Source organism: Uloborus diversus, chromosome 2 (genome assembly GCF_026930045.1).
Source record: "Uloborus diversus isolate 005 chromosome 2, Udiv.v.3.1, whole genome shotgun sequence".
NCBI lineage: Eukaryota > Metazoa > Arthropoda > Arachnida > Araneae > Uloboridae > Uloborus > Uloborus diversus.
In genome coordinates, this window is record NC_072732.1 from 25794658 (window position 1) to 25817143 (window position 22486).

Here is a 22486-nt window from a genome sequence, read left to right on the forward strand (position 1 = left end):
CGTTTCTCTATTCATCGTATCCCCACTTTTAAGGTTTTACCCAAATAATACCGACTTCATTTTGTTCATTTGTTGGTCCCGAGTTTCTTCAATGTTGTTAGTGTCGATTCTTCCTGTATATTACATTTCTCTATTCATCGTATTCCCACTTTTAAGGTTTTACCCAAATAATGCGAGCTTCATTTGTTCATTTGTTGGTCCCGAATTTATTCAACGCTGTTAGTGTCAATTCTTCCTGCATTTTTACGTTTCTCTATTCATCGTATCCCCACTTTTAAGGTTTTACCCAAATAATACCGACTTCATTTTGTTCATTTGTTGGTCCCGAGTTTCTTCAATGTTGTTAGTGTCAATTCTTCCTGTATATTTCGTTTCTCTATTCATCGTATTCCCACTTTTAATGTTTTACCCAAATACTGCCAACTTCATTTTGTTCATTTGTTGGTCCCGAATTTATTCAACGCTGTTAGTGTCAATTCTTCCTGCATATAACCTTTCTCTATTCATCGTATTCCCACTTTTAAGGTTTTACCCAAATAACACCGACTTCATTTTGTTCATTTGTTGGTCCCGAGTTTCTTCAATGTTGTTAGTGTCGATTCTTCCTGTATATTTCGTTTCTCTATTCATCGTATTCCCACTTTTAATGTTTTACCCAAATAATGCCAACTTCATTTTGTTCATTTGTTGGTCCCGAATTTATTCAATGCTGTTAGTGTCAATTCTTCCTGCATATTATGTTTCTCTATTCATCGTATTCCCACTTTTAATGTTTTACCCAAATAATGCCAATTTCATTTTGTTCATTTGTTGGTCCCGAATTTATTCAACGCTGTTAGTGTCGATTCTTCCTGCATATTTATGTTTCTCTATTCACCGTTATCCCGCTTTTAATGTCTTACCTAAATAATACCAGCTTCGTTTTGTTCATTTGTTTATGACAAAGTCCACATTATGTTTCGTTTGAAATCAGAAACATGATTTAAACCATTTCTCGTAACTTCTTTCCATTCAACCATTAAAAACACTTTGGGAAGAAAGATTAATATGTTAGAGGTACTGCATTTTGCATCCTCTAGTAAAAACTGTAACACAACTGCATCGTTCATTGTTTCATGAAATGTGAATTCTCATTAACATTGGATGGAACTTCTAAATAGGAGGTGAATATTGGTGATTTTTCTGATTTTGATTTCTATTTTGACGTGTTGTGGTTCATATCTCAACACCTCAGCTGCTCCAGAAGTAGTAGACTTAATGGAGTCATCAAGCAGCGAAAGTAAAGATATGGAAGACATATTAAAAACTTTCACTATATTTTGCTGCGAAAGGACGAAACGGCTAAAAAACGACCTACTGAACCAAATATGATTTTTGGGAACAACATTTATAAAGCATCTCAGTGGTTGAGTCCTCTCAATCACCGAAGGCTAAAATAAAAAATAAGTGGCATCGAATGTTATCACAAATTTTAAATCCCGGTAATTTGTAAGAATTCTATTTTGCCTGATCATTTATAAAATTAATTTTAGTAATATAAATATATTGTAAACTACATGAAATACACCACCTTCTGCCTTAGCCCCTGGCTATAGGGTGGTAAGTTACTTAATATTGTAAAATAGTTGTACTATATTAATCAAATTTCTTAAAATCTATTCTGTAGCATTTGAGGAAAATTTGGTCAACCCGTGCATAACGTTTTCCCGCCTGTTACATTTTTTTTCTCGTCAGTCCCACAAAAAAATGTTAATCAGGGTTCTACTCTTTAACACATAAATGTATGATTTTTTTCTCCACTCTGAACATAATTAGTCAAAAGTTTTATATAGACTGTCTTTTGTAGGATGATAGCTTGGTGAAATATATTTTATAATCTTTATTTAAAGTATACAGTTATGCAGCAGTGTTTAATTATATTTATATAAGTGTACAATGTTCTTTGTTTTGTAAGTATTATTAACCTTTTTTTCTTTTCAGGTTTCAAATCTGTCACCTTCTGAAAAGAAGTCATTCAATAAGTTCAAAAAGATGTTTTGTGTCTTTGGAATGAAAACATTTTAGAAATAGTTCATCAGTTACTGTGATATTTTGTATGAAAACTATAATGATCTGACATAATGATATTCATGCATCTTCAATATTTTTATACAGTATTTTTGTACATTACATTGCTGTTGTGTTCACACAAATATGCTGGGAACTCGACACTCTCAGTGCAATGAATAAATTTTTTAGATCTGCTTGCAATGCATTTATTGGACTGTCCCGGTGAGTATTGCTTGAGGGCTTTAAGGAAATCTTTTGAAATTTTAGTTAGAATGTCCTATTTGCATGCTGAAATTGCAAAATAACAGTATTATCTTATATAATTAAAACTGAGTGTATGTATCTATGTATGTATGTCCAAGTAACTTCTCCCGAATGCCAATGAACTGACCACCGGGCCAGGTATCGATGGATTCGTAATCTTCCCGTCTTCATGTTTGGCTATTTAAGATAAATCCTCTGATAATAATTAGTGGAGATATCAATTAAAAACTATTAATTATGACTCTTAGGTTTCAAAATAAAATTCCCTTTTTTCAAAGGCTTTCCTCCATTCAAATTATTATTCAGTGCTTCATCTCAACTTTCCGTAATAATGCTTTTAGTAAAATTTGTAGTTGTAGCGTGAAGAAAATCATTAATTGAAAGATCTGTTGCCATTTTTTTCTCGAATATAAGCAAATAAAATTTTGCTTTTTGTTTTGAGGCTTTTCCTGCAATCAGAGGATTCAAAATGTTTACTTTTTGTTTATTTTCCCGCAATCTGCCGCAAAATTTTACTGATTTTTTTTGTTCAAGCCTTATATTTGAGCATGCGTCACTTTACATAACTATTATTTTCGAGATACATCGTGCAAAGCCGGGCGACGCAGCTAGTCCTTAAATAATGTTTTAAAAGTCTCTCTATATGCAGGCATCCATATTTTAAGCTGAAAAATACATACTATTATAAAAAATTGAATGAGCTGTGTCCTGTAATCTGCCATTCTAAGCACAAAAGTAGTATCTGCACTTTTCATCAAATTTGAGTTATGGTCACCAGGTGCTTCTTTGTCACATATTTCACCCAAATACAATTTTTTATGGTCATTTGTCAATGGGAAATATTTTTCTAAAAAAATCAAACAATTGCATCCAAATCAAATACATGGAGGCACCAAACTTTAAACGGCAATTTCTCATTTTGAACTCAGCTGCAGATACGACTTTTGCGCTTATAGCAGGGCAGTAATGTCCTCAATATTAAATTCTACAAAGGTACTCGGAAATAAATAGCTGCTTTGCCATTTAATATGTTTGCAAATTGCATCATCAAGATTCTAGTTATTAAAAACTCTTGAGAAGTTCCAAATGTTCAACAAATCTCTTGACTATGCCCAGTGTTACTGGAAGTATTTATTTTTATTCAAAATAAAGTATAATGTAAATTTTAAAATTAAAAAAAATCCTGATTTATCCCCTTGGGATGGCAGTGTTTCTTTGCCGATGGACAGCGCTGATGATATTGGAGTAGTTGGTGGTTAAGCTTCCTGTGCATTAATTCGAAGTCGGTGGAATTCATTGGGAATCAATGGCACATTCCTTTTTTAGTTTTAGTTTCCAGAATATTATTAGTTTTTTAATTTTAAATAGTTCATTATGCTTATGCCGAGCAATCATCTGCTAAATGTTATGATAGTTATTTAGATGTTATTCTGAGCATCACAGCTGATAAATTATGAATAAATAAACGAATATAAAACAATTTTTGAAAATCAATTTCTACAAAAAACAGTTTGAGAAATTGACAGTTTAATTTAGATGTATGCGTGTGTACTCTACAAATGAATGTTTTCTTACCCCTCAGCAAAAAAAAAAAGAGGTACAGGACAATCGGCTTAATCATTAAAATTATAGCTATTATTTCATAAAAAGTTAAACATCAAAAGTGACGGTTGGGTTAAAATGTGCTGTTGTCGAAATGGAATTTTTAAGTGACTAGCAACTGCTAGTTCCAAACCCAACTCTTCTGTGCTAGATGGCTAGTTGGGGTTAGAGTATTGTTTGCTCTTAAGTTTTAGTCGCATTTTGTTCCCACTTTTATTTTTCCAGCTTACTCTTCTGTGCTAGATGGCTAGTTAGGGGTTAGAGTATTGTTTGCTCTTCAGTTTTAGTCGCATTTTGTTCCCACTTTTATTTTTCCAGCTTACTCTTCTGTGCTAGATGGCTAGTTAGGGGTTAGAGTATTGTTTACTCTTAAGTTTTAGTCGCATTTTGTTCCCACTTTTATTTTTCCAGCTTACTCTTCTCTGCTAGATGGCTAGTTAGGGGTTAGAGTATTGTTTGCTCTTAAGTTTTAGTCGCATTTTGTTCCCACTTTTATTTTTCCAGCTTACTCTTCTCTGCTAGATGGCTAGTTAGGGGTTAGAGTATTGTTTGCTCTTAAGTTTTAGTCGCATTTTGTTCCCACTTTTATTTTTCCAGCTTTTGTTGATAACAATTTTGCCACCCTTAAGTTAGACCACTGTGTACCATCTTGTTTCCCCACTAGGATTCATGTTGAATGCTGTGACATTTTTCATGCTTGAACAATATTTTGTGACATTGGAGGTATGCTTTGAAGGTCTTTATTCATAGTCGGCTAGTTAGGGGTGGGGGTTAAGGAAGGGCTGAAAATGAGCTTGCTTAGACTTACCTTTTCGGTATTCAAGAGGTCTGCTATGATGGTGTGACATATATGAAGGGGAAGTTTGGTGGTCTTCAAAAGTTGGTTTCAGATTTTCAGCCACAAGCAATGCATGTCCACTGCACGGCTCATCACAAAATAAAACTGTAAAAAGTTCCTTAAAACATGTGACATGGTCGAAATGAACCAGAAAATGTATATTCTAGTTTTTAGATTCTTTTACCCTTAAAACGCCATATCATGTGTTAGTGGTTTGTATAAATTATATGCGCTAGAAAATATGTAAAATGACATTTTCAAGGTTCAGAATTCCAAAACTTTTACGTGGGAGAGCCCTTAGACCCTGGTGATGTTTACCCCCCCCCCTCCCCCTCCATAATTTTTGCAAGTTGGCGCCCCTGCACATAGGACCATGCTGTGCCTTAATCAGACCCTTGTTGAGACATCTAAATCAATCCCCCTGTGTTGTCTACAAATAGAATGAGATTATTTTCCAGTATTTATATGTATTTTTTATGAATTCTCTGCCACCTTGAAAAGCTAAACCCACTTGACTAGTGAAACGAAAAGCTGTCCATAACTTTGCCTAATCAAATAGCTCTTGGGGCTCTTTTCATGAATTCATTATATTTATATGTATCCCCACCTCCCCACCATAGTCATCATTTTATTTTAATATTTTTTTTACATCACTGAAAAGTAGTGGGCACTCATTTATCACTGTATGACATATGGTTATGCACCCATTGTGATGTTTTACTAATATGAATTTTTTAGTGGTACTGTGCAATAAATTTTTGCGTAAATCACAAAACCAGTTTCTGTAGATCATACTTTGAGAACAATTAAAAAGTTTTGTAATTTCCCAGTTTTACTGTGCAATTTCATTTTACATATTCACAATTCAAGTAACTGCTTTCCCTTTGTTACAATGCTTTAGTAAGGCTTAAAATCAAAATCATGATAACTGAAACCAAATTTGTGTTTGCATGGAAAGAAAGGCAACATTTAAATTATTTTTTCCCCCTTGTGTAAGTGTAATTCAGTATGGTAGCACTGAGTGTTAGTAGAATAGAAGTTGTTGCTCTACTTAAACATAAAAAAAAGGAGAAAGATCAAGGCAAAAAATCATCCAAAAGTTTACAGTTCAATAAAGAAAAACAAGGGATTACTTTCAAACCTGATTTTCTCAAACATTTTAAAGCTTGACATTTCTTTTCTTCCCTGTGCTTTTCATTTGTCTATCCAACTGATCTAAAAAGTTGACTAAGGATGTTTAGAATGGCAATAGAGTATTAAAATCAAGGAATGTTCATGGTAAAATGTTTAGAAAGCCCGGACCTGCTGCAAGTTATTTAAATTTGGGTTGTTTTCATTATTCATTACCTTCTAAAATTTGCATCTCCTAAAATTGTCTTTTAACTTATTCTGTAAAACTGGCAACAAATCCAGTAAATAAAAGGACCTTTACACCTTTTTATTTCAGTTTTTCATACAAAATTTTGATCAATCCCATAATAGAATAATTGTGAAAAAGGTCTTTTAATGTCTTTGAAGTACATTTTTGAGGAATTCAGCATAGTTTTTGGGAAATTTCGAATTGGCTAATATTTAACTGTTTTTATTTTACAAATTTTGATATTAAAAAAGTTAGCAAATGTTCTTTAAAATTTGTAGAACGTCTCAAGCGTTGTTTGCTTGTTTTGGTAGAAACCTATTTTTTGAGCATCTAGTTTGTAAATTATCTGCAAAATGTGAACCAATATTCCCCATCTTCTTCACGCCAATTAAGTTCTATTTGTCCATGCCAAATACATAGTTGACGCCCCCAATGGCATATTTCTTTATTTACATCTTGTCTATCTTTTCCATGAATAGAGATGAGATAATAATAAATTATTGGTAGGTTACTTTTTTTGGAAAACTGCTAGCATTTAAAATAAAAAGCACATAATTGCTTGGTTTAATTTGTTTCTAATGTAAAATTTTTTAAAAGAAACCTCTCTGAAAGTTAAAAAAGAAACATGCATTAGATATTAATAGCGGCTTGCTATTGTGTAGTTTAATATCATTATTGCTAAGAATTTGAAGTTTCTTTTATTTTAAAAGTTCATTTTTAAATTAAAACTTTTATTCAATATTTTAAATTATTTTGAAAGACTATTGTGTATTGTATAAAAACATTTCAGAGGGAAAAAATAGTGTTCATGAACATCAACAGTAAACACACACAAAGACTGCTTTTGAATGCACTGAAGATTTTTTATTTAAGTAATATTTTAATATGTTTCAAATCCACAAAGTTTTTTTACAAGACACATATATTTGTACAAAATTTGATTAAAAATAACATTTGGATTGAAGTTCATCTTAGATCTTTCAGTATTTTCTTAACACAAGAAATGTACAGCTAATGATGCTACTATTTTCCATTCATACGGAAAGAAAGTTGTTTTACAATTCATCTCAATTCTTATTAATCAATATACTCTAACAACAACAACAAAAACAAAATATTGTACATTGTACAATAGAAATTAGTTTCAAGTACACATCTGTAACACATCTAGGAAATAGGTAAGATTTTTTTTGTATTGATATTGCATTTCTGTTCTTGTATTTTTGTACTGTAAAATTTTTATGTTCTTTTGCTAAATAATGAAATTAAAAAACAGTGAGGTGTTGGCTTCTTCCTTTTCATAATAACCATAATAAAAATATTAGAGAAAATTGAATATTCAATCGGAATTAAATTTTACAATAACTATTATTATTGCTAATACGTTTTCAAAATCAAAGATCATATTTTTTTAGGTGTATTGTTTAAAAATTTGTTTTATTAATTTTATGTTTGAATAAGTTTTTTTTTCTTCCAAGAATGGAGATTTTTTTCCTTCTGTTTTTTGAATCAATTTATAACTGAATTATTAAAGTATTTCTGAGTTCTTAAAATAAAGCAGAATATTTTCTTATCAATAATATATATTTTTATACTTAATAAATTGATTACTCTGTGATTATACCCACACAGTTAAACTATATTGCAGTTTCATGCAGTCAATCTATAAAAATATTTGTTATTTTCAATTTTGTGTCATACACTTTAAGAATTGTTTTGTTCAAATTTTACTTATTTATTTATATTTTACTATGAATTATTTACTTTTTGATTAATATCATCTCTTGAAAGTATTTTTTTTTTTTTAATTTATTTATTCCTCCTTTGCTGATAACTATTTTTGTTTAAATGTTAGAAATTAAAATTATCAAACTCTGAAATTTTTATTGTTGATGCATTTCATAGTAAATATTTCTTTTATTACTATATTTCTACGTTATATACTTAAAAATAATACATTTGCTCTTTTTTTCTAATACATCTATAACAAGGTGCTTTAGTTTAGGTTTTATTTATCTATACAAATGCTGTATTTCTGATGGCTATGTGCTAAAAGGCACTTTGAGCACACGTATGCATCATTAGGTATTATAATGTTAAATTTTAATACTAAGAAAATATTTCCATCACAGTTCATATAAATTGTCTAATGCAAAAATTGATGTCATGTATTGGGAATTTCAACATTGAATTATTTGGTGAGAAATCTGATGTCTTTTTAAATAATACACTTTACAAAATTTTAAATGACGGTTGATATTTGGTCTCTTACTTGATTTTTTTAAAAACTTTTTTTCCAGCGGCACTAGTAAAGCTAATGTATCATGAAATTTTTCCTTTTTGCTGTTAAGCTAACTTAGAGTTCATATTCAGTAAATTACCGCCCATTAACCAGGGCTAAAGCAGAAATACGTGAAATACACCACCAGCTCAGTCATTTCCAGCCGAGGACTGCAGTTTCGTGCTCATTAACCATTGCTTCGGTCACTCGTCTGGTCTGCTAATTCTATATTAGCTACCAGTTTGTTTCGCACTCTTGGCTTCCTTAAGAGGTTTTCCATCTCCAGCTCAGTCACTTTCCTATGCCGGGCTGATGAGTGCTAATAAGCACGAAACTGCAGTCCTCGGCTGGAAATGACTGAGCTGGTGGTGTATTTCACATAACTTAGAGTTATCAAAAGACAATCGCTCCTCTTAAGTATTTATCCGATGAAGTAATGGTGTATTTTCAGAAACTATCGGCATCACCCACAGTTGCACCAATGTGTCCCAAGATTCTTAGCTTCTTGCTAAAGATCTTGAGATACATTTTGATTCAAAACATTGCATAATTGTATCTCAATTGGTTGTTAAATTAAACTTAGATGCTGTTGCAAATTTATGAAGCACGATTTTTAAATTGCACTAAAACATAAAATATAAACCAATCTGCCAGCTACTTTATTCTGAATTTGCTTTATTTGAATTTAGGATGGATGTTAATAATTCTCCCTTGCAAAAGTTAATATTGTGATTTTCATAAGTGATTCTGTGCCCCGCTCCCCCCTTCTTTGTGACTTTAATGTTAAAAATCTCTGAAATTTTCTAATAATTTCTGAAAATGAAGACTTTTAAAATAAACTTATTACTCAAATTACCATGTTTCGACTTCATCAAATTGGGAAGATATATGATTGGTGAGTGATTCTTTTCATTATAAAATAATGAGTTTTGTTACAATTCATTTGCATTGAAGTAATATCTTTCAACACTGTGTCACAACATGGAAAAATAAATTAAAAGACGACAAAAACGCTTTTTCACAAGGTTACTAATCAAGAAAACATTTTACAGAGAAAGATATACCTTGAGTGATTACAGTAGAAGACCGTTATGACGCACACCTTGGGACCAGAACTTTTGCGTTATACAGGTTTTTGCGTTATACAGATCATTTCACAAATTTTGAAACCAATATTCAGAATAAATCTATATATTAGCTCTTCAGAATGAGTTTTATCTGCAATGAGTATTAAAGCACTAATATTACAATTAATCATTCACAAATAAATATGTTTCAATTAAAAGAAAGTGCATTATCCTGCACTTCTGCTAGCTTCAGGGTTTGCATAACAGCTGCATTTTCAAGAGCAATCTGGTATTTTCTGTTTACTATGAGTACTCATTTTCAATTTAAAAGCTTTGAATTAAGATGGAAAGATGAAAAACTGTCTCAAAATTTAATTTGCCTAATAATTTTTATGTTTGCAAGGCAAAACAGAGGGATTTCTTAAACTTCAAAACCTATTGTTTACTTCTGAAAAGTTGTGCGGTTTATAGAGAATTGCATTATATAGGTCGGCGTTATAACGGTCTTCTACTGTATTACTTTTACATTTATATCAACATACTGTTGAAATTTGCTAACCACTTGTCACTTGTAAGTTGTTTTACTGTAGAACCCCGATTTAATGTCATTCATAGAAAGAAACAGGTATAAATAATGTCATATTTGGTAAAGCCTGTGGTAGGGTAAGAACAAAGCACTAACCATTAAATGAGAGGCTGACAATTGTAGTTGACTAAGCCTATTTTTGATTTTAAAAGATAGAAATTGCACATTCTCAGTTATGTGCAGCAAAGTCTCCTGCTTCTGTGACATAGGCAGTTATGTATAGTATGAGAACTACAGACTTGGCTTACAATGGCAGTGGCATTGCTACACCTTTTGTGTTCAACTCATTTAAAATGCAAAATAGACTTGGTCTACTATGTTTGTGTGTCCTCAAATAAAGACCAATTTAAATCACATTCATATGAACATTAATTTAAATTGGCTTACTTACTCAGACTTGGCTTACAATGGCAGTGGCATTGCTACACCTTTTGTGTTCAACTCATTTAAAATGAAAAATAGACTTGGTCCACTATGTTTGTATGTCCTCAAATAAAGACCAATTTAAATCACATTCATATGAACATTAATTTAAATTAAATGCATACAATGGTTATGTGTGTGTCAGTTTTATATACAGTAGAAGACCGTTATAACGCACACCTTGGGACCAGAGCTTTTGCGTTATACAGGTTTTGGCGTCATATAGATCATTTCACAAATTTTGAAACTAATATTCAGAATATATCTATGTATTAGCACTTCAGAATGAGTTTTATCTGCAATCAGTTATTCACAAATAAATATGTTTCACAATCAAAATCCTGCACTTCTGCTAGTTTCATGGTTTGCATCACAGCTGCATTTTCAAGAGCCATCTGGTATTTTCTGTTTACTATTACTAATTTTCAATTTAAAAGCTTTGAAATAAGATGGAAAGATGAAAAACTTTCAAAATTTAATTTGCCTAACAGTTTTTATGTTTGCAAAGCAAAACAGAGGGATTTTTTAAACTTCAAAACCTATTGTTTACTTCTGAAAAGTAGTGCGGTTTATAGAGAATTGCGTTATACAGGTCGGCGTTATAACGGTCTTCTACTGTATTTTTGAAAGAAATAGGAGTGATGAATTGGGGAGATAAAGGTTTGTCTTTTGTTTGTAAACACACAAGACAAACTAAGGAATAACTAAATATGTGTTGAACTGTATTTCAATTGGCTATTTTACAACAAATATTTATTTTGCTCAAAGAGCAAAATTTCTTCTAAAAAACAACAACAACGAAAAGTTAGGAGGTGTGTTTCACCTACAAAACGTTAGTGAATTCAATTAAACATAGTTGAAACTGAACAACAGTTTTTGTCACAAAAAAAAAAAGAGCACAAATTAATGCAGGTACAAAACTATGTATTGTAGAGCTGTATCAGAAAGCTAACAAATAACTGCAAGGTACATAAGACACACGAATTTAAAAACATCATAAACATATAATGTTGTCTTAAAAAGAGGAATGTAGCTAAGAATTGTTTAAAAATCATATTGCTGCTTAATTTTCCAAAGAGGAGCAATTTTTACTAATAGGACGTTTGTTTCTATCAAATTCTTTAACTGCACATGTTTTGCGTTTGTACTTTTTAGTTGCTTGCTTAGTAATAATCGTTGCTGCCATAATTAAAAATCAAGAAAATTTCATAATTTGATTTAACCTTTTGCTCAAAATTAGAATTTTTAACAGAAATGTTAAATGCCTCGTTTATTAATTTATGAAACATGTTTGCTTACGCGGTAGCATGCATATCATTAGGCTCCTCCCTGAACACTTAAATGCAATATGTGACGTTTCTAATGAAATTTGGTATACTATTTATTACACCTATGAGTATATACCATTCAGTTGTAGTAAACATTAAAAGTTTTCTTAAAATTTAGAAAATGTTACATTTTATCAAACATTTACATTGAAAATACTGGAAGGTAATACATTATAAAAATACTGCATATGCATATTGCGCAATATTTTTAATGTTGAAATTTATTGTAAAATTTTTCATTTAGATAGAACGAAATTGTTATTGATAGAAAGGTCTAAAAGAAATAAAACCATCCACATAAGTTTAGTTGAAATTTGTGATAAAATTTTGCATTTAGATTGAACAAAATTGTTATTGTTGGAAAGGTCCAAAACAATTAGGACCGGTCCAAAACAATTAGGACCATCCACATAAGATTAGTCAGTATTACAGCGATATGACATTGTACATAGTATTAATTTGACTTCATATGGCTCGAGCTGGTTGAAATATCAAACAACAAATTATATTTTGTTTTGGCAAAAGTGAAAAAAGTATTATGACGGGCATAATTAATGAAGCTTTGCACTATGCATATTCAAATGTTTGTTTGTGGCTTTAGTTAAAAAGGCCTTTTTTTTAAAGGAGTAAACATATGTACTCCTGCTTTAATTATTTTAAATATATTGCTGTTATTTAAGGCTTTTTTTAATTAATTTTTCAACATACAATGGTTTTGAATTTTACAATGGTTATTTGCTTATTCGTTATCTTAAACTGTTTTTCATTTTGAAAAATTGAGTTTTCCAGCAACCAATCTTTGTAGATTCAATCAAAGAGTTATAAATTTTTGTTATTATTATTTTTTTAATATTGCAGCATTTTTCTCCTTCATTTTAGATCATCATAGATTTTTAATGTTTACCATTTGACTCATTTCAACAATAAATTATTATTGATGCCTTAACTTGCCTTATTGAATTTAACAACCAATTTGCAATTTTTGCTCTCTCAACTTCGCTTTTAAACACTTAAAATATTTCATGATTACTTTAGCAATTTGTTTCATACGTTAAAGTAATGTATACTAAATTTGAAATATTTTTACTGAAGATGTGAAATTAAAATACAATGCTAGCTTTGTTTCTTCTGTGAAAGTTTTCAAAATGTGTTAATATATATTTATTTTAAAAACTTTATGACATATTTTATCCACTTTTTACTCGTGGAAATTTTGAAAATGGCCGATGCAAATTTATTCCTGAGTCCTTTCTAGAAGCCTGAGATTTTGCCCTGATAGTTTGACACAACATTTAATGAATCATTTCACAGTATGAATCGTATAAAAGTTCATTATTAAGATCTTGATATTGTGAAACATTAACCTTGTTTTATAACATCTGACATGAAAATGGCACAATTATGAATGATATATCAGTATCATATATCTACTCTTTCAAAGCAGAGTTAGATTTGCACACATGACATATGTTGATAGTTATGACAAATTATAAAATCGTACATACAGATACGTGAAATATGAGGGGTTTTTTTTTTTCATCTTAACACAATAGCGACAAAATTGATTAAATCTTGTCTCTCACTGAATTAAAGTGTAAATGTTATTGAAATTCTTTATCCAATTTATCGAGTAAATATAAAACATTTACTAATAAAAGAAAAAGGAATATGCTTCTTTAAATGAAACTTCAATAATTTCAATAAATAATACAGCTGAAAAAAAAAAAAAAAAAAAAAAACTAAATGAAGGGTTTACTGGGAAAATGACCTGATTCCACCTTTTGAAGAAATTTTTGTATTTATTCATTTTACAACACAAATGTTAATTTTAATATTTGTAATTGAACACTCTTATCAGAAAATTATTTTTCTTTAATTGTTTTCTTTTTGAAATTATCATTTTATTAGCAAGTAAACTTGCATTTTTTTTTATTATCTGATTGAACTTTGGCCATTTTTCCAGTGACCCCTTAAAATTTAAAACTCTATACTTCCATTCTTTTTTTTTTTCCTTCTAAACATGCTTTTTTTTTCATTTAAGTAAGTTATCTTGAATATGTTTATAATAATTTCGAAATTTTTGTCCGTAGTACGCATATTTAATTCAAGTTTTAAAACTATCAAAAAGTTAGAACATTTCCATAGCTACTCCAATAAGCAGATCAAACTTGGGCGACTCTTATGAAATCGAGAGTTTGCAGGTGAGATGATTGTGCATGATGAAAAGGACAGTGTGGTGATTTAAAAAAATTAAAAATATGACATCACAATTGAACACATGAGCAAGTTATCAGTTAGCTCGGAATCCCGCTTTCTGCCAGTTAGCTCACAACGTATCTGACTGCACCGATTAACCTTTTCCAGTAACTCATGAATGTGGATGTGTTTGACTATAGAAAGTGATCTTGGGTGAATCAATGAATCCTTAAAACTGTTAGAAAGTCCCAAAAACTCTTGTCATTTGAACAATTTCCAAAGCCCAAAATTCACAAATCTATACTTGTATAAGTTCAGACTTGAAACTATGCATAATATATATATGTATAATATATAAATGATAAAAAAAATAATAAAAAACTTTAAACAAAACTGACCAAAATATAATGGGGTGGTTTCCTTCAGTCAAAAGTACTACTTTTAGTTATTGAAATGTATAGAATGAGCAAAAAAAATTACATGGACCCAGAAAATACTTTTATTTTCCCAACAGTTTTTTTTAAATTAATTTTTTAAAATGTCCGATTTTTTAAACAAGGCGTGGTCTTTATGACGTCACAAATGATGCACTTTGCCGCATCTTCCTATTACGTTTCCACTTTATGATAATCAAGCAGCGAATTAAAATTGCGCTCTACTCTTGCTATCAACCATATCGTTGCCAATACACGTGAGTAAAGATGCGAATTAAATATTTTGTTCTGTGAATGGCAACATTGAATGGCATTTCATCATTTGTGATGTCACACGACAGAAGTGTAAACAATGAAAGCGCAACGATTTAAGTAATTTTTTAGAAATATTAAACTTAAATAAATTATTTTAAAAATGGTCCTATGTTTTTAAGCATGCTCTTTCAGAAAAAAATATTTTAAAACTTTTGGAAACGACCCCATTGTCGTTTATAAATTCTTTCGAAAGTGAGTTTTCCATCCCTCATCAGTTTAAAAAAAAAATCGAAAATCGATTTATCTATGGGGAATTTCGGGTGGACCGAAAAAAAAAAAAAAAAAGCCGTTTGAATACCTTTTTCCGTTTTGAAATCGATTTAAAAATTTGCAAAACCATTAGGAATAGTGAAGAGAAAATAAAAAATGATAGAAAAAATAAAATCCGATTTTTTTAAAGATGTAAGCTCTTGAAGATATGCATTCGAACTAATAGCGATACTTTATTTTTTCCTCATAATTAGTAATAATTTTGTGATCTTATTTTCGGTATATTTATCAAAAGAAACTAGATAGTTTTTATAGTAAAGTGCTAAAGATCGAGATACGTTTCAATCATTTTATTAATCTTTCTCTGTACCTACTTGCAGATCAAATCGAGAAAAACATAGCAATTTATTTAAAAAATTAGTCGATTGAAAACTTTTTTACATGAAAATAAAATATTCGCACTAAGAGCAAACACATAATTTTACCCATATTTCAATTAGATTGAATACGTGAAAATGAAAAACTTTTTAAGAATGACCAATACATCCTTTATTGTCACTATGGTGAGGAAAAAAGGCAATAAGTTTTCTGATCTGCATCATTTATATAAATTAACCTTAAAATAATGTTTATATGTTTGTATTACTCTGTCATTTGGGTAATTCAATTTTTAGTCGCTTTTTAACATTTTTGCTTGTATCATTCATTTTAACGAGCGGGTGTGTGTGTGGGCGTTAGTTTATATCGCGTTGCTAGGTTACCCGTGGGACTTTTCCACTGTCCAATGTTAAAGAATAATTCTTCGCGAAGAAAGGAAATGAGAAAAATGGACACGGAAACCCTCAGGAACCATTAATATTGATGTGCTGTTATTGTCCAATTGAACAAGATGTTTTTCGAATCCAGCGTTTTCCTTACACTATAGTTTTACTTTTACAAAAACGAGAACGTTTTTGAACTAGCAGTTAGAAAATGTGATTATTCTACGAGCTTATCTCATTATTTGGCATGAATTAGCTATTTTACCTGTATTTTCGACCAAGACCAATGGCTAATAATAAAAAATATGAGATAAAGCAATGCAATTAATTATTAACATCAGAACTTTTGAGCTAATAATTGGAATTAATACCTATTTAGGTTCATCTTTTACATATTTTTTTAATTATTTTTTAATTATTTTTTAAAAATTATTATCATTATGTTAGAGTGGTGGAGGTATTTATTTTTATTTTGCGAAAGTTTCTAAATGTCGAAGCTAATCTAGTTTTCAGATTTTGGAGTAGTAAAACAATAACTTATTTTTTATTTCGTATGAACAAAAGCAAAGTTAAAATATGTAGACTCAATTTTGAAAATTATTCTTGTTTTCCAAATGAAAAACATTTAATGCCTTCGTGTTATTTAAACTCTGTGAAATCATTTATTATCTTTAGGCGATCGGGAGTTTATTAACAAGTAAGCAATTTGTTCCTTAGTCATAGTTAAGTACTCCTTATTGCATGTCATACTCCTTCTTAGTGTAATTGTACCTGCATTTGCTTTTGTCATTGCTAATGGCAATTTATCGGGAAAATTAAAACCAATTTTGTTTTCAGATAGATAGCAAAAGCCATTAATTGATCAACTTTGTTTTGCCCAAAAATGAACTGCGTCGCATGTCTGTCGCATATTTTCTGTTAGTTGGCTGTGCCTAACGAGTTGGGCTTCGGCAGTGAAACGACATGTACGGAAAGTATGACTGCTAAATCAGACGTGAAATAACAATTGGGAAACAAAATCGACAAAGCACAAATTAAGATTATTGTTTCGGATTTCATTGATTTTTTTTTTTTTTTTTTTTTGATTTTTTTAAAAATCAATTTGTGGTTTCATTTACAGGGATGAAATTGACTGTTTATAGGATGTTTTCAGAAATTAATTTCGTAAGGGTTTTTTCTTTGCGGGAATTATGCAGTGATGTAGTTTGGAAAAACTAGCTATGGGAACGTCTTTTTATAAGATAGAGGTTATAGATGATGCATTTTTGTACGATCAAAAATATCAGCTTAGATTACTTAGCTTAGTTTTGATTTAAAAAGCAGACTTTTTTTAAAAAAGGATGTTTGGAATCAATTTACCTTAAATTGGCATTAGTTTCAAAATGATACATAAAATATTTCGAGAAACGGCGCCCCTCCACCCTCCCCCCAACCACAGCTCAGGAATTATATAATAAGTTTCGGCCCTTGGTTTCATTTTCTTTCGGTTGTTTTTGCTAATTCCACCCTTTTATTTACTATTTAAACTGTCTACTGCTCCACCTCGTTACATTTATCAAATGACTTTATGTTCAGAAGATCATTTTCCTGCATTAAAAAGGGGTTCCCTGCCAGCTCGAAACACGTGTCTGTAATTAATAGCTAATTTGAGTATTTTCGTCATCGCTTCCTTACTGTTATTTTGTTGCACATTGATTCGTTTCAGACGTGAGTTATTTCGATTTAAATGCACCATAGGAAAATATTTCATCCTGCTGTCAATGATGCACGAGTAAAAGCAATGAATAATCGTGTAACCCCCCCCCCCCCCCCAAAAAAAAGAGACCTTATTTCATTACATAGTTACATTTTTCAATCAAACAATGTTTTTAATGAAAAATCGGCTCAAAATCGATGGATGCTGAAATTTTATTTTACTCGACAGAGAGGAAGGGGTGGGGTGAATCCTCCAACATCGAAAATCGATTGCGTCTCCCTCTCAAATTTCCGCCAATCAGGAACTCCTTGCCGCGTGGTGGGGCCACGTGCTTCTGCGGATGCGTTGTCGGTCATCCTCATTTAGGGGGTGCTTCGAAGGAGGGAGAGTTACCCCCCCCCCTGACCATTCCATTGCGAAAATGAACTAGATGAACTCTTTAGCTGTGTCAGAAAGGAAAACAAACGCCTGTTATTGTTATCTGTGTCAGATATTTAATACACTCACTTCCAAACGGAAAGAAAATTTTAATTTCCGGAAGCCAATCTGAATTGAAAAGCAGTGGCGGCCTCGGAAAGAACCTGATTCTCAAACTCTTGTTGTAAGAGTGAAATGCAAAGGGGCACCCTGACCCCCGAGACAAATTTATATTATAATTGTTTCGGTGTATTTGTCTAAGTTATTTGCTGTTTTTTCAGTAAAATCCCAATGTTGTCAAATGGGTTTTTAACCATAGTTCTACTTCAATTAAAATGGGATTTTTTAAAGCATTTTCCTCGTAATTAGAGAAATAAAAGCCAAAAAAAAAAAAAAATAATAATAATCAGACGCCTATGTGTTAATTAGTGCGATGTTTTGAGCAGAATGACTAGAAAAATTCTCTAGTTGCTAATGACCGGTAGTAACAATTTCAATATAGCCACTTTTTTGGAATAGTGGTTTTTTTTTTAAGTCAAAAGGCTTGGCGAAATATATATTTTTAATTTGTTCAAATTAACTATCTTCAATACATTAATTAGTGTAAGTAATTTATATTTTTAATAAATTAGTTCACAAGATTTACCTCTTGGTTTTCATGAAAAATATTTTAACAATTAGTTAATGCTATTTGCACACTTTTGAGTTATTGATTTATTGCTTGAATAACGATGGACAGATTTTTTATCGCTATTTTAGTAGCCCTGTGACCAGTGAAAACCACTAATTTTGCCCCTTACAATGTGTTGTATAATACTAGAAAAGCGATTTACTCGCTTTTAAGTAAAAAGCCTAATCGATAATTCCCCCAGGGTTTGGTCACATCCGTGTGGGTATTAAATGCCACTTTCCCAGAAGTCAAGAAACGGTGTCGTGCGCAAAGGGGCGAGACGTAATGCAAATAATCAAACAGCAATCGCACTTTTTTGTGGAAGAAGGATTTATCGCGTGCGCCGTGTCAATTAAGAGAGTTAAATTGTAGCTATCGGGGTAAAAAAGTATCGTGTCTCAGGGTGGTGCGTGACTTCGCAGCGCTTCACGTGTTAAGGTTGCACAATGGGCACTTTGCAAGGGTTGTTACTGCCATCTTTGAAGGAAAAGTGCGGCTCTGCACGGAATTGCTCGAGTTTTATGTATCTATCTTAATTAACGCGATTATGTACAGGCTATTAAGTGAAACACGTTTCTGGAAAGAGGATATGGTTGCTTGATGGTACAAGGCGTCGAAAACGATTTCCTGCTAATGCTGTTATTTTGCTTCGGGAACGTTTTATTTGATGCTTCTTTTGTTTTGTGGATAAATCACTTTTTAATTTGATAACTGTTAGTTGACTGATTTTTTGTATCAATGTTGTACGAGATTGGTTTACCATGAACTGTGAAACATACTGTGTCAATCGGCATGTAGTGATGCAAGAATTACATTTTAGCGTTTGTTTGGTTTTGCAGCTTTTATCTGGCGAGTAATATTACAGAAATTCTTTTGTAGACACTTTTTTCAAATATTTTTTAAATAACAGATTAAATACATTTAATAATGTGAGCAATGTATTTTTATTTATTATTTATTTATTTTGATTTGGTGGAAAGGATTTTACCAATTAATGCCTCTTATGAATTTTAAGATCTTTAATATTTTGAGGTGACGATCGGCTGGCGATTAACGGATGATTTTTTAATAGCCATTTATATTTTCATGCCATTTTTAATATTTTCACGTACTACTATTGATTAGTAACGGGGGATTAACCGAAGGGGTTATCTACTTTGGTATATCAGGTGTGAATAGCAAAGTTGCGTAATACTATGGTGGAAAAAAAAGGGGGAGGGGTGGGGAGCTCCAGAAAGAACAGAGTTAAATAACAAGCTAAAAAAAAAATCTTCTAGCTTTCTTGTTGAAACTGAATCGATCTGTAGCAGACCCCCCCCCCCCCCGCCCCATTTGTACTTTTTTGAAGTTACTGTTGTGTTGCTGTGTATTTTATTGTGACTAAAATGTTTTTAAAATCTTTATGGATTTTATGCGTAAAGATACAAGTTACATGTGTTTTCGCAATTTTCTGAATAGCCAACTATTTTATAGCAGTTTTTTTTTTTTTTTTTTTTTTTTTTTTTTTTTTTGTGTGAAAATCAAGGAGTGGACGAAGGGGCTTGGACGAAGATTAAACGGAATATTATGTTCCTTCAATCGATGGATCTCAATTTGATTGGTTACTTTTTTGTTTTTTGAAATTATGTTCAATAATGCGATATGATTTGCTCTTTCTCTCTCGTTCTCGAGTAACTTAGAAAAAAAAAATCTGTAAAATCAATCAATAAAAATACTGATCTTGTATTCAATGTTTCATCGGTTTGTTTCTCTCCACAATGTGAACTTTAAAGGCAGGGCAAATCTAAGGGAGCATTAGTGCGAGCATGTGTCGCTGCTTTTTACTCTTCAATTTTAAACTCATTATAAACGGATTACCATTTAGCTAAACATCTGCCAACGGCCAAAATACGAGAGAGAGTTTTTCGTCGGTTATAGGAGGCAGTTTTCGAATGCAACCCCGATTATGTAACTGCGTCATAATAAACAAGCAGGGGGTTACAGTTACTCTTCCTCGTAGACATTTCTGACAGACTTATCTCTGGCGACCCCCGTTTCGAACCGAACCCACTTGAGACAGACCCCTATCCGATCCCTGGATGGAGCCAGGTGTCAGGGCATCGACCTCAGGTGGCCAAGATTAGGGTCAGCTCTCGCACCCCCCTTTCGGTCGTTATGCAACCCCCTGAGTGATATAACCAAGAAGTACCCCCCGAGGCACTTGTTGTTTGTTTAGACAGTGCACGCTTCGAATAGTTTCGGAGGTTGCCCAAAGTGAAACCTGTCTCGGCCATAAGATAAGACCCACCGTTTCTTTTATTCTTTTTGCCCTCGGGCTGCGGTGCGACCTCAGAATTAAGCAAATCTCCGTCCGTTTGATAGAGTCATGCAACAAAATGCCACGATGACCAGACACCGAGATTTTTCTTTTTGAAGCAATAAGCGAACGGAGTCAACTCTCAAACTTGAACTACTTTCGTCCTTAATGGAAAAAAAAAAAATTGAATTTTGACATTTTGAATTCAAATTATGTTTTTCGCAATCACGAGTGTGTGTATGTTGGCGTGTGTGTTTGTATGTGGGGGTATGTGTGTTTGTAAGTAGGGGGTATGTGTATGTGTGTGTAGGCATATGTGTTTGTGTCTGTGTGCAGGCATGAATGTGTGGGTAGTTGTGTGTATGTGTTTGTGTGTGTGTATGTGTGTGTGTGTGGTTGTGTATGTATGCGCGTGTGTGTAGGACATGAATGCAACCTGGAGACGGCTTTCGCTATAGGAGCAGTAGCGTGAGGAGCCGGTCGACGGTGATGGTGCGGAGGGTGGCGGTGGGAAAATAAAATGATAGGACGCCAAAAACAGTCAAATGAAAGCAATAAGCAATCGTGATTGCTCAAAAAACACTCGTGCCCATATGCCGCATGAAGTTAATTTTTTGAACGAAGCTTGAATAGAATTCCAGCTGAACCAACAATACAATTGATTAGTCGTTAACCTACTTTCATGCAAAAGTTTTAAGGAAAGATAAACGAAAATAATATTATGAATTAAGACAAAATATCTCTAAACGCAGAAAGAAGCCACAATAAATGAATTTGATATATTTTAAAAAATTGTTTTAAGTCTGACCGCAGACGTATGAGATGGGGGAAAGGGAAGTGTGTGTCTGTTACCGCAAGGAGAGAGACAGAGATTAAGATTAAAAAACCGATGCTGGCATATGGGAAAGTAAGCTCATTTAGTTCTGAATTCATTTCTCATTCATTTTAATTTACATTTAAGATGTTTGGACAAGAATAAAAATGTCTTAAAACATTTTTTTTAAAAATTAAAATTGAACCGCGCCCTGTTAGTAACTCGGGGAGAATTTATGATACATGTAATACTAAGAAGCTCAGTATATTACCTGATAATAAAAAATAGATAACTTTTTTAAAAAACGCGAATGAAAGAAAACATTTAATTGTGAAGAATGAATTTTAGACATTTGTTTTGATTTTATTTCTTGGTATCAAAATAAACGAATTCAATCCTTTAAATTTTGAAAGTAAAAGTACATTCTTGCTTTGTACGTTTTATCTATGTTAGGTTGAATTATTTTTTAAAAAATGAAGGAAAGTGAAGAAAAAAAACCCGAGAAGAGCTTGTTCATATAGCCATCAATGATTTTAAGAAGACATAAAATTAAGCAGCGTAAAAAATCTGAAATGTTTTAAAATGAGATATTTTTTTTATTATCCGTGACATTTTAAATTTTGCGACATTCAACCGCGAGTCGTATTAAGCATATTCTTCTTTACTAATAATAAAGCTGAAAGTCTCTCTGTCTGGATCTCTGTGAAGCGCATAGCGCCTAGACCTTTCGGCCGATTTTCATGAAATTTGGCACAAAGTTAGTTTGTAGCATGAGGGTGTGCACCTCGAATCGATTTTTCGAAAATTCGATGTGGTTCTTTTTCTATTCCAATTTTAAGATCAAAACTATCAAAGGATGGACGAGTAAATTACGAAATT